The sequence below is a fragment of the Capra hircus genome, chromosome 2 (assembly GCF_001704415.2).
Source record: "Capra hircus breed San Clemente chromosome 2, ASM170441v1, whole genome shotgun sequence".
NCBI lineage: Eukaryota > Metazoa > Chordata > Mammalia > Artiodactyla > Bovidae > Capra > Capra hircus.
The window spans coordinates 85,792,613-85,807,284 of NC_030809.1; positions in this window are offsets into that span (position 1 = coordinate 85,792,613).

Sequence of the window (14,672 nt, forward strand, 5' to 3'; positions counted from 1 at the left end):
CTCCTACCCTTAAGAATCTTACAGTTGAGAGCAATAATTCTCAATTTGACTATACATAAGAATCACTGCAAAAGTTTTGTAAACTACTGGTGCTCATATACACCCCCAGACCAATTAAATCAGAATCATGGTTTAGAAGAGAGTCTGCTGCTACTGCTACTGCTGAGTCACTTCAGTCTTGTCTGACTCTGTGTGACCCCATAGATGGCAGCCCACCAGGCTTCCCTGTCCCTGGGATTCTTCAGGCAAGAACACTGGAGTAGGTTGCCATTTCCTTCTCCAATGCATGAAAGTGAAAAGTGAAAGTGAAGTCGCTCAGTCGTGCCCAACTCTTGGTGACCCCATGGACTGTAGCCTACCAGGCTCCTCTGCCCATGGGATTTTCCAGGCAAGAGTACTGGAGTAGGGTGCCATTGCCTTCTCCAGAAGACAGTCTAGGCATCAGTATTTTTTGATTTATAATTGACAGTGCATAGATTTAAGGTATACAGCATAGCGATTTGACTTATATACATCATGAATGATTATCATAAGTTTATTGAACATCCACCACCTAACACAGATACAAAATTAAAGAAATAGAAAAATAATTTTCCCTTGTAATAAGAATTATTCAAATTGACTTTCCTGATGACTTTCGTATATAACATAGAGCGGTGTTAATTGTAATTTGCATTGCTGGTATTTATTTATTTTGTAAGTGAAGTATCATACCTTTTGACTGCCTTCATCCAATCCCCCTTCCCCCAGTCCTCACATCTGGTAACCACAAATCTGTTCTCTTTTTCTTTAAGTTTTTTGTCTGTTTGTTTTTGAAGTATAATTGACCTACAGCACTCTGTTAGTTCCTGTTATACAATACAGTGATTCCATATTTTTATACTTTTCAAGATGATCTCTACCATAAATCTAGTTATGCTGTGTCACCATACAAGGATATAAAACAATCACTGATTATATTCCCCACAATGTACAATTCATAACTGTGGCATTTATTTTTAAACTTGGAGCTTGTACCTCTTAATCTATCTCACCCATTTCTTTCTTCCCTCCATTCCTCTACCCTTCCTGATTTTTCTCTGTGTATCTATAACTTTGTTTCTATTTTGTCATGTATGTTCCTTTGTTCTCAGTTTTAGACCCACATGTGATTGAAATAATACAGTATTTCTCTTTCTCTCTCTGACTGACTCCACTTAGCATAATACCCTCTAGGTCCACCCATATTGTTGCAAATAGCAGGATTTCATTCTTCCTCTTATGACTAATATTATATATGTTCCTCTTATGACATATATATATATATATATGGCTTCCCTGGTGGCCCAGACAGTAAGGAATCTGCCTGCAATGCAAGAGAGACCCAGGTTTGATCCCTGGGTCAGGAAGATCCCCTGGAGAAGGAAATGGCAGCCCACTCCAGTGTTCTTACCTGGAGAATTCATGGACAGAGGAGCTTGGAGTGCTGTAGTCTATGGGTTGCATAGAGTTGGACACAATGGAGCAACTAACACCACATCTATTTATGGGCATTTAGCTTGCTTCCATATCTTGGCTATAGTAACTAATGTGGCAATGAAATCTTTTCTAATTGATGTTTTTGCTTTCTTGGGATAAATAACCAAGTGTGGAATTGCTGAGGAATTAGTAGATTTATTTTTAATTTTTTGGTGAATGTCCATACTATTATCCACAGAGGCTGTACCAATTTTCATTAATACCAATAGTGTACAAGTGTTCCCCTTTCTCCACATTCTTGGCAATATTTGTTTTTTATTGTCTTTAGGTTAAGCTTGGTGGTTCATATGGTAAAGAATCTGCATGTGAGGTAGGAGATGCATGTTGAACCCCTGGGTTGGGAAGATCCCCTGGAGAAGGGATGACAACCCACTCCAGTGTTCTTGCCTGGGAAATCCCATGGACAGGGGAACCTAATTGGCTATAGTCCATGGATTTGCAAAGAGTTGGACATGACTGAGTGATGAACATTTTCACTTGCATTGTGTAGGTGTCAGTATTTTTTTCAGTTTTCTAACTGGTTACAGATTAGGCTGAAAGATAAATTTATGAAAAATAAGTAACTTGAGAGTGATAATTATTATACAGTGAAAGTACATATCCAGTGATATTAAGGCATTGAGGAATAAAAACATAAATGCAAATTCATAGAATTTTCATGAAGCTGAACAGTATTCCTACTGCAAAAATGGCAGAAATTCAAATATATATTTTATATTAAGATAAACAAAAATGAGGATGAGTAACTTTAAAAGGATGTTAAAGGATAGCTTTTGTGAAATGAGGAGAAATAAATAAATGCAGGAAATAGCTTCTCCTGCCAAGTTGCCCTGAAGTTTATAGAGTCATTTATACCATACAAGAAAATTTTTTATATTTTTATTAAAATTTCTAGAAAGCTGTGAAATAACAAAGGAGAAAATGAAAGTTAAATAAAGTAATATTTGATTATATAATTACCATATACTATAGGTTATTCAAATTACTGGCCTGGGAATACATATGAATTAATCATTATAAAACCATGCAAATGTCAGATATTCCAGTGAGTAAGAATTAGATAATCATACCTGAATATAAAATGGAAATGGAAAATAGAAAATCATACCTACTCTCAATTTTTTCGGGCCAAATTAATTTAGTCTGTGCTCTATGGTATGAAAATCGACTTGCCAAATGATAATTTGTTCAGATAATATAGCATATCCAGGATGCCCACCTGGGAAATATTTGATTTGGCTGATTTTCTTTTTCTCTTTCTTGGGGGTCAGTTTTGAATGAATTTTTCATTCTGTTCTGGCAACTGTGTTAAGAAAATTTTTCCTCTCCTTTGAATAAACTATAATTCAAGTTCTTAAATTTTCATGACATAGAATAAATTCTTTGTCTATATTATGGTGCCAACAAAGAGTGAGGATATTGTTTGTGCTCAATACCTTTGCCCCAGACACTACAGTATAGCTTAGATAATTTATATTTGAAAAGGATGGCTGAGACATTTACTAATTAATCATTTCTCTTTTAATTTCTAAGCTTTATGAAGAGTCGATTTGGAACCAGAAATTTGCTTGAATAAAACATCCAAATCATGAAGTTTGTTCTTGCATCTTTTGCAAAAAGCACTATTGGGGGAATTTTCCTTCATGTTGTTCAAATCACTCACATAAAAATCATTAATAAATTACTTTCCGAGTTCAGTTTTGAGAAAAACAAGGTTTCTATTGTCACAGGCTAGTGCCTATTTACTATCAAGTACAATGTTATAAATGTCAAATTACTCATCTCCTTTCATTACAAAACCATAACCATCTATAATACTCTAGGTTGGTGACATTTTGGGTTTCCTTTTCAATTTTTTTAAAATGCTTTTATTTTGGGGGTGGGGGGTGGTCCTAAGATGGCGGAGGAATAGGACAGGGAGACCACTTTCTCCCCCACAAATTCATCAGAAGAACATTTGAACGCTGAGTAAATTCCACAAAACAACTTCTGAATGCAGAGGACATCAGGCACCCAGAAAAGCAGCCCAGAGTCTTCAAAAGGAGGTAGGAAAAAATATAAAAGACAAAAAGAGAGACAAAAGAGGTAGGGATGGAACTCCATCCTGGGAAGGGAGACTTAAAAAAGAGAGAGGTTTCCAAACACCAGGAAACACTCTCACTGCCGAGTCTGTGGCGAGCCTTGGAACCAGAGAGGGCAACATAACTGGGAGGAAAAATAAATAAATAATTAAAACCGGCAGATTATGAGCCCAAGGGTAACTCCCCCGGCGGAGAAGCAGTACAGACACCTGCACCCGCCACTAGCAAGCGGGAGCTGAGCAGGGAGGTGGGCTGCATTGCTTAGAGTAAGGACCGGGCCTGAATGCCCCGAGGGCAATCTGAGGGAACTAACTTGGGCTAGCAAACCAGACTGCGGGATAGCTACCACGCCAAAAGCCCTAACCTAAGACACCGCCAGACCCACACACAGAACAAAGGACTGAACAGAACTAGCGGGCTGCAGACCATCCCGCTCTGGTGACAGGCAGCCAGAGCCGGAAAGGGGGCAATCGCAGCCCCAGAGAGACATTATCTACCAAACTGCAAGCAGGTATTTTTGCTAAGACTTCTTGGGGTTCTGGACGGTCAACATCCTCCTGAGAAGGTGCGCTGGTAGCACACCCAGAAAACCGAGCAGCGGGGGCGTGGGAGGTAATAAGCTCAGCGATGGTGCTCACCAAACACCGGGTCACCTGAGCTGCTTGGTCCTGAGAAGGGCCCACAATGCAGGCCCAGCCACGTCTGTGCCTCTGAGGACTATCCAGGTGCCTGAACCAGGCTTAGACCTGGGAGGTGCATGCAGCCCAGGGCCAGCCTCGGCGTGTTCCCGGCAGAGCAACCTAGAGCCTGAGCAGTGTAGACGGGGAAAGCACACACGCTGTGAATGGGGGCAAACCCAGTGTGGCCGAGACACTGCGAGCACACGCCAGTGTTATTGGTTTGCAGTTTCCCTCCCTCCCCAAAGCACGACTGAACAAGTGAGCCTAAAAAAGTGTCCACGACCGCCCCCTTGCATCAGGGCAGAAATTAGACACTGAAGAGACCAGCAAACAGAAGAAGCTAAAACAGAGGGAACCGCCTTGGAAGTGACAGGTGCAATAGAGTAAAAGCCTGTAGTTAGTACTGACTACATAGGAAGGGGCCTATAGATCTTGAGAAATATAAGCCAGATCAAGGGATTCTCTGAAAAAGAACTGACCCCACACTGCCCACAACACCAGAGAAAGTACTAGATATATTTTACTATTTTTACTATCATTCCTTATATTTTTTTTAATTTTAAGTCCTCTATTACTCCTTTAATTTTCATTTTTATAACCTACTATTACTTTGTAAAAAAAAAAAGAGAGAGACTCTATTTCTTAGAGCAAACTTCATATATATATATATATGTTATATTTTTTGTGACTCTGTTTTATTTTTTGTTTTTTCTTTAATATTGTATTTTTGAAAATCCAACTTCTACTCTAGATTTTTAATCTTTGCTTTTTGGTATTTGTTATCAATTTTGTACCTTTAAGAACCCAATCTCCAGTTCAGTTCTGTTCAGTCGCTCAGTCATGTCCGACTCTGCGACCCCATGAATCACAGCATGCCAGGCCTCCCTGTTCATCACCATCTCCCAGAGTTCACACAGATTCACGTCCATCGAGTCCGTGATGGCATCTGGCCATCTCATCCTCGGTCATCCCCTTCTCCTCCTGCACCCAATCTCTCCCAGCATCAGAGTCTTTTCCAATGAGTCAACTCTTCGCATGAGGTGGCCAAAGTACTGGAGTTTCAGCTTCAGCATCATTCCGTCCAAAGAAATCCCAGGGTTTATCTCCTTCAGAATGGACTGGTTGGATCTCCTTGCAGTCCAAGGGACTCTCAAGAGTCTTCTCCAACACCACAGTTCAAATGCAACAATTCTTCAGTGCTCAGCCTTCTTCACAGTCCAACTCTCACATCCATACATGACCACTGGAAAAACCATAGCCTTGGCTAGACGGACCTTAGTCGTCTTTGCTTTTTGGTATTTGTTATCAATTTTATACCTTTAAGAACCCAATCTTCAGTACCCATTTTTACTTGGGAGTGAGATTACTGGCTTCACTACTCTCTCCCCCTTTGGACTCTCCTTTTTCTCCACCAGGTCACCTCTATCTCCTCCCTCCCCCTTCTCTCCTCTACCCAACTCTGTGAATCTCTTTGTGTGTTCCCGACTGTGGAGAACACTTAGGGAAATGATTACTGGCTGGATCTGTCTCTTTTCATTTGATTCCCCCCTTTATCCTCCTTGGAGAAGGAAATGGCAATCCACTCCAGTACTATTGCCTGGAAAATCCCATGGACAGAGGAGCTTGGTAGGCTACAGTCCATGGGGTTGCAAAGAGTCAGACATGACTGAACAACTTCACTTTCACTTTTATCCTCCTGGTCATCTCTGTCTCCTTCCTCCCTCTTCTCTTCTCTGTATAACTCTGTGAACATCTCTGAGTGGTCCAGACTGTGGAGCACACATAAGGAAGTGATTACTGGCTTGCTTGTTCTCTCCTCTTTTGATTCCACCTCATCTCACTCTGGTCACCTCCATCTCCCTCCTCCCTCTTCTCTTCTCCATGTAGCTCTGTGAACCTCTCTGGGTGTCCCTCACTGCGGAGAAACTTTGCATCTTTAACCTAGATGTTTTATCATCGGTGCTGTATAGATGGAAAAGTCTTGAGGCTACTGTAAAAATAAGACTGAAAACCAGAAGCAAGAGGCTTAAATCCAAATCCTGAGAACACCAGAGAATACCTGACACCAGGGAACATTAATCAACAGGAGCTCATCAAATGCCTCCATACCTACACTGAAACCAAGCACCTCCCAAGAGCCAACAAGTTCCAGAGCAAGACATACCATGCAAATTCTCCAGCAAAACAGGAACATACCCCTGAGCTTCAATGTACAGGCTGCCCAAAGTCACTCCAAACCAACTGACATCTCATAACTCATTACTGGACACTTCATTCCACTCCAAAGAGATGAAATCCGCCCCCACCTGCCAGAACACTGACACAAGCTTCCCTAACCAGGAAACCTGGACAAGCCACCCATACAACCCCACCCACATTGAGGAAACTCCACAATAAAGAGAACTCCACAAACTGCCAGAATACAGAAAGGACACCCAAAACTCAGCAATATAAACAAGATGAAGAGAGAGAGGAATACCCAGGAGGTAAAGGAACAGGATAAATGCCCACTAAACCAAACAAAAGAGGAAGAGATAGGGAATCTACCTGATAAAGAATTCCAAATAATGATAATGAAAATGATCCAAAATCTTGAAAACAAAATGGAATCACAGATAGAAAGCCTGGAGACAAGCATTGAGAAAATGCAAGAAAGGTTTAACAAGGACCTAGAAGAAATTAAAAAGAGTCAATATATAATGAATAATGCAATAAATGAGATCAAAAACACTCTGGAGGGAACAAATAGTAGAATAACAGAGGTTGAAGATAGGATTAGTGAGGTAGAAGATAGAATGGTAGAAATAAATGAATCAGAGAAGAAAAAGAAAAAATGAATTGAAAGAAATGAGGACAATCTCAGAGACCACTGGGACAGTGTTAAACACCCCAACATTCAAATCATAGGAGTCCCAGAAGAAGAAGACAAAAAGAAAGACCATGAGAAAATACTTGAGGAGATAATAGTCAAAAACGTTCCTAACATGGGGAAAGAAATAATCACCCAAGTCCAAGAAACCCAGAGAGTCCAAGACAGGATAAACCCAAGGTAAAACACCCCAGTTCAGTTCAGTTCTGTTCAGTCGCTCAGTCGTGTCTGACCTTTTGCGACCCCATGAATTGCAGCACACCAGGCCTTCCTGTCCATCACCAACTCCTGGAGTTCACTCAGACTCTCATCCATCAAGTCAGTGATGCCATCCAGCCATCTCATCCTCTGTTGTCCCCTTCTCCTCCTGCCCCCAATCCCTCCCAGCATCAGAGTCTTTTCCAATGAGTCAACTCTTTGAATGAGGTGGCCAAAGTACTGGAGTTTCAGCTTCAGCATCATTCCCTCCAAAGAAATCCCAGGGCTCATCTTCTTCAGAATGGACTAGTTGGATCTCCTTGCAGTCCAAGGGACTCTCAAGAGTCTTCTCCAACACCACAGTTCAGAAGCATCAATTCTTTGGTGCTCAGCCTTCTTCACAGTCCAACTCTGACATCCATACATGAGCTTCCCTGGTGGCTCAGATGGTAAAGCATCTGGCTACAATGTGGAAGACCAGGGTTCGATCCCTGGGTTGGGAAGATCCCCTAGAGAAGGAAATGGCAACCCACTCCAGTATTGTTGCCTGGAAAATGCCATTGACTGAGGAGCCTGGTACGCTACAGTTCATGGGGTTGCAAAGAGTTGTACATGACCACTGGAAAAACCATAGCCTTGACTAGATGACCTTTGTTGCCAAAGTAATGTCTCTGCTTTTCAATATGCTATCTAGGTTGGTCCTAACTTTTCTTCCAAGGAGTAAGCGTCTTTTAATTTCCTGGCTGCAATCACCATCTGCAATGATTTTGGAGTCCCAAAAAATAAAGTCTGACACTGTTTCCACTCTTTCTCCATCTATTTCCCATGAAGTGATGGGACCAGATGCCATGATCTTCATTTTCTGAATGTTGAGCTTTAAGCCAGCTTTTTCACTCTCCACTTTCACTTTCATCAAGAGGCTTTTTAGTCCTTTTCACTTTCTGCCATAAGGGTGGTGTCATCTGCATATCTGAGGTTATTGATATTTCTCCCGGCAATCTTGATTCAAGCTTGTGCTTCTACCAGCCCAGCGTTTCTCATGATGTACTCTGCATATAAGTTAAATAAGCAGGGTGACAATATCCAGCCTTGACGTACCCCTTTCCTTTTTGGAACCAGTCTGTTGGTCCATGTCTAGTTCTAACTGTTGCTTCCTGACCTGCATATAGGTTTCTCAAGAAGCAGGTCAGGCGGTCTGGTATTCCCATCTCTCTCAGAATTTTCCACAGTTTGTTGTGATCCACACAGTCCAAGGCTTTGGCATAGTCAATAAAGCAAAAGTAGATGTTTTTCTGGGACTCTCCTGCTTTTTCCATGATCCAGCAGATGTTTGCAATTTGATCTCTGGTTCCTTTGCCTTTTCTAAAACCAGCTTGAACATCTGGAAGTTCACAGTTCACATACTGCTGAAGCCTGGCTTGGAGAATTTTGAGCATTACTTTACTAGCATGTGAGGTGAATGCAATTGTGCGGTAGTTTGAGCATTCTTTGGCATTGCCTTTCTTTGGGATTGGAATGAAAACTGACCTTATCCAGTCCTGTGGCCACTGCTGAGTTTTCCAAACTTGCTGGCATATTGAGTGCAGCACTTTCACAGCATCATCTTTCAGGATTTGAAAGAGCTCAATTGGAATTCCATCACTTCCACTAGCTTTGTTCATAGTGATGCTTTCTAAGGCCCACTTGACTTCACATTCCAGGATGTCTGGCTCTGGATGAGTGATCACACCATCGTGATTATCTTGGTTGTGAAGATCCTTTTTGTATAGTTCTTCTGTGTATTCTTGCCACCTGTTCTTAATATCTTCTGCTTCTGTTAGGCCCATACAATTTCTGTCCTTTATCGAGCCCATCTTTGCATGAAATATTCCCTTGGTGTCTCTAATTTTCTTGAAGAGATCTCTAGTCTTTCCCATTCTGTTGTTTTCCTCTCTTTCTTTGCATTGATAGCCCAAGACACATATTAATCAAATTAACAAAGATCAAACACAAAGAACAAATATTAAAAGCAGCAAGGGAAAAACAACAAATAACACACAAGGGGATTCTCATAAGGATAACAGCTGATCTTTCAACAGAAATTCTTCAGGCTAGGAGGGAATGGCAGGACATACTTAAAGTGATGAAAGAAAATAAGCTACAGCTCAGATTACTGTACCCAGCAAGGATCTCATTCAAATATGAAGGAGAAATCCAAAGCTTTACAGACAAGCAAAAGCTGAGAGAATTCAGCACCACGAAACCAGCTTTCCAACAAATGCTAAAGGATCTTCTCTAGACAGGAAACACAAAAAGGGTGTATAAACTCGAACCCAAAACAATAAAGGAAATGGCAACGGGATCATACTTATCAATAATTACCTTAAACATAAATGGGTTGAATGTCCCAACCAAAAGACAAAGATTGGCTGAATGGATACAGAAACAAGACCCCTATATATGTCATCTACAAGAGGCCCACCTCAAAACTAGGGATACATACAAACTGAAAGTAAAGGGCTGGAAAAAGATATTCCACACAAATAGAGACCAAAAGAAAGCAAGAGTAGCAATACTCATATCAGATAAAATAGACTTTCAAACAAAGCCTGTGAAAAGAGACAAAGAAGGACACTACATAATGATCAAAGGATCAATCCAAGAAGAAGATATAACAATTATAAATATATATGCACCCAACATAGGAGTACCGCAATATGTAAGACAAACGCTAACAAGTATGAAAGGGGAAATTAACAATAATACAATAATAGTGGGAGACTTTAATACCCCACTCACACCTATGGATAGATCAGCTAAACAGAAAATTAACAAGGAAACACAAACTTTAAATGATACAATAGACCAGTTAGACCTAATTGATATCTATAGGACATTTCACCCCAAAACAATGAATTTCACTTTTTACTCAAGCACACACAGAACCTACTCCAGGATAGATTACATCCTGGGCCATAAAACTAGCCTTGGTAAATTCAAAAAAATTGAAATCATTCCAAGCATCTTTTCTGATCACAATGCAGTAAGATTAGATCTCAATTACAGGAGAAAAACTAATAAAAATTCCAACATATGGAGGCTGAACAACACACTGCTGAATAACCAACAAATCACAGAAGAAATCAAAATATGCATAGAAATGAATGAAAGTGAAAACACAACAACCCAAAACCTAAGCAGTGCTAAGGGGAAGATTCATAGCAATATAGGCATACCTCAAGAAACAAGAAAAAAGTCAAATAAATAACTTAACTTTACACCTAAAGCAACTTGAACAGGAAGAAATTATGAACCCCAGGGTTAGTAGAAGGAAAGAAATCACAAAAATTAGGGCAGAAATAAATGCAAAAGAAACAAAAGAGACCACAGCAAAAATCAACAAAGCCAAAAGCTGGTTCTTTGAGAGGATAGATAAAATTGGCAAACCATTAGCTAGACTCATCAAGAAATGAAGGGAGAAAAATCAAATCATTAAAATTAGAAATGAAAATGGAGAGATCACAACAGACAACACAGAAATACAAAGGATCATAAGAGACTACTATCAGCAATTAAATGCCAATAAAATGGACAACTTGGAAGAAATGGACAAATTCTTAGAAAAGTAAAACTTTCCAAAACTGAACCAGGAAGAAATAGAAAATCTTAACAGACCTATTACAAACACGGAAAATGAAACTATAATCAGAAATGTTCCAGCAAACAAAAGCCGAGGTCCAGATGGCTTCACAGCTGAATTCTACCAAAAATTTCGAGAAGAGCTAACACCTATCCTACTCAAAGTCTTCCAGAAAATTGCAGAGGAAGGTAAACTTCCAAACTCATTCTATGAGGCCACCATCACCCTAATACCAAAACCTGACAAAGATGCCACAAAAAAGAAAACTACAGGCCAATATCACTGAAGAACATAGATACAAAAATCCTCAATAAAATTCTAGCAATCAGAATCCAACAACACATTAAAAAGATCATACATCATGACCAAGTGGGCTTTAACTCAGGGATGCAAGGGTTCTTCAATATCCACAAATCAATCAATGTAATACAACACATTAACAAATTGAAAAATAAAAGCCATATGATTGTCTCAATAAATACAGAGAAAGCCTTTGACAAAATTCAACATCTATTTATGATTAAACTCTCCAGAAAGCAGGAATAGAAGGAACATACCTCAATATAATAAACACTATATATGACTAACCCACAGCAAATATTATCCTCAATAGTGAAAAATTGAAAGTATTCGCCCTAAAGTCAGGAACAAGACAAGGGTGCCCACTTTCACCACTACTATTCAACATAGTTTTGGAAGCTTTGGCCACCACAGTCAGAGCAGAAAAAGAAATAAAAGATATCCAAATTGGAAAAGAAGAAGTAAAACTCTCACTTTTTGCAGATGATATGATCCTCTACATAGAAAACCCTAAAGACTCCACCAGAAAATTATTAGAGCTAATCAATGAATATAGTAAAGTTCCAGGATATAAAATCAACACACGGAAATCCCTAGCATTCCTATACAATAATAATGAGAAAATAGAAAGAGAAATTAAGGAAACAATTCCATTCACCATTGCAACAAAAAGAATAAAATACTTAGGAATATATCTACCTAAAGAAACTAAAGACATATATATATATATAGAAAACTATAAAATACTGGTGAAAGCAATCAAAGAGGACACTAATAGATGGAGAAATATACCATGTTCATGGATTGAAAGAATCAATATAGTGAAAATGAGTATACTACTCAAAGCAATCTATACATTCAATGCAATCCCTATCAAGCTACCAACGGCATTTTTCACAGAGCTAGAATGAATAATTTCACAATTTGTATGGAAATACATAAAACCTCAAATAGCCAAAGCAAACTTGAGAAAGAAGAATGGAACTGGAGGAATCAATCTGCCTGACTTCAGGCGCTACTACAAGGCCACAGTCATCAAGACAGTATGGTACTGGCACAAAGACAGAAATATAGATCAATGGAACAAAATAGAAAGCCCAGAGATAAACCCAAGCACCTATTGACACCTTATCTTTAACAAAGGAGGCAAGAATATGCAATGGAGAAAAGACAATCTCTTTAACAAGTGGTGCTGGGAAAACTGGTTAACCACTTGTAAAAGAATGAAACTAGAACACTTTTTAACATCATACACAAAAATAAACACAAAATGGATTCAAGATCTAAATGTAAGACCAGAAACTATAAAACTCCTAGAGAAGAACATAGGCAAAACACTCTCCAACATAAATCACAACAGGATCCTCTATGACCCACCTCCCAGAATATTGGAAATAAAAGCAAAAATAAATAAATGGGACCTAATTAAAATTAAAATCTTCTGCACAACAAAGGAAACTATAAGCAAGATGAAAAGACAGCCTTCAGAATGGGAGAAAATAATAGCAAATGAAGCAACTGACAAAAAATTAATCTCAAAAATATACAAGCAACACCTACAGCTCAATTCCAGAAAAATAAATGACCCAATAAAAAAATGGGCCAAAGAACTAAACCAACATTTCTCCAAAAAAGACATACAAATGGCTAACAAACACATGAAAAGATGTTCAACATCACTCATTATCAGAGAAATGCAAATAGAAACCACAATGAGGTACCATTTCATGCCAGTCAGAATGGCTGCTATCCAAATGCCTGCTGCTGCTGCTAAGTCACTTCAGCCATGTCCGACTCTGTGTGACCCCACAGATGGCAGCCCACCAGGCTCCGCCATCCCTGGGATTCTCCAGGCAAGAACACTGGAGTGGGCTGCCATTTCCTTCTCCAATCCAAATGCCTACAAACAATAAGTGCTGGAGAGGGTGTGGAGAAAAGGGAACCCTCTTACACTGTTGGTGGGAATGAAAACTAGTACAGCCACTATGGAGAACAGTGTGGAGATTCCTTAAAAAACTGGAAATAGAACTTCCATACGACACAGCAATCCCACTGCTGGGCATACACACTGAGGAAACCAGAAATGAAAGAGACACGTGTACCCCAATATTCATCACATCACTGTTTATAATAGCCAGGACATGGAAGCAATCTAGATGTCCATCAGCAGACAAATGGATAAGGAAGCTGTGGTACATATACACAATGGAGTATTACTCAGCCATTAAAAAGAATACACTTGAATCAGTTCTAATGAGGTGGATGAAACTGGAGCCTATTATACAGAGTGAAGTAAGCCAGAGAGAAAAACACCAATACAGTATGCTGCTGCTGCTAAGTCGCTTCAGTCGTGTCCGACTCTGTGCGACCCCATAGACAGCAGCCCACCAGGCTCCCCTGTCCCTGGGATTCTCCAGGCAATACTGGAGTGGGCTGCCATTTCCTTCTCCACCAATACAGTATACTAATGCATATATATGGAATTTAGAAAGATGGTAACGATAACCCCGTTTGTGAGACAGCAAAAGAGACACAGATGTCTAGAACAGTCTTTTGGACTTTGTGGGAGAGGGCAAGGGTGGGATCATTTGGGAGAATGGCATTGAAACATGTATAATATCATATGTGAAACAAATCACCAGTCCAGTTTTGATGCGTGATACAGGATGCTTGGGGCTGGTTCACTGGGATGACCCAGAGGGATGGTATGGAGAGGGAAATGGGGGGGGGGGGAGCTTCAGGATGGGGAACACGTGTGCACCTGTGGCAGATTCAGGTTGATGTATGGCAAAACCAATATAATATTGTAAAGTAATTAGCCTCTAATTAAAATAAATAAATTTTTTAAAAATAAAAAATAAGATGTCATTAGTAATAAATTCACAAATTTGTAAAAACAAATAAATAAATAGATAAAATTAAAAAGAAAGAGACAAAAAATACTTTTATTTCTAGAAAGCTTTGAACTATATTTAATGTTCAGTTACAGTAATTGTATTAGCCTAAGCCTTTGGAATATTCAATTTCCCCAACATCTTGCCATTTTATATTTTCTTTCTCTAGATTTACCACTGTACTGTATATATATTTTATTTAAATTGTACCAAATAATTTTCAAGATAGGCAAGGTAGGAATCATTTTAAAAGAATATGTTCACAGTTAGTATTAACTTAAAAATTAAATAACCACATGCATTATTTGGATTTACTCTGGTTCTAATTCATATTTTGCCTTTTAAAATATGATTTTTAAAAGTAATTTCACTTTCACTGAAGAATGCATTTTAAATGTTAAAGTATGTTATTGGTTTTGTTCAAATTATATACATCCGTAAAAATATGTCTGCTTAGAACACAAAGTTGATATCTAAGATTACAGAAACTGTCAGTTCTATCTAAAAACAAAA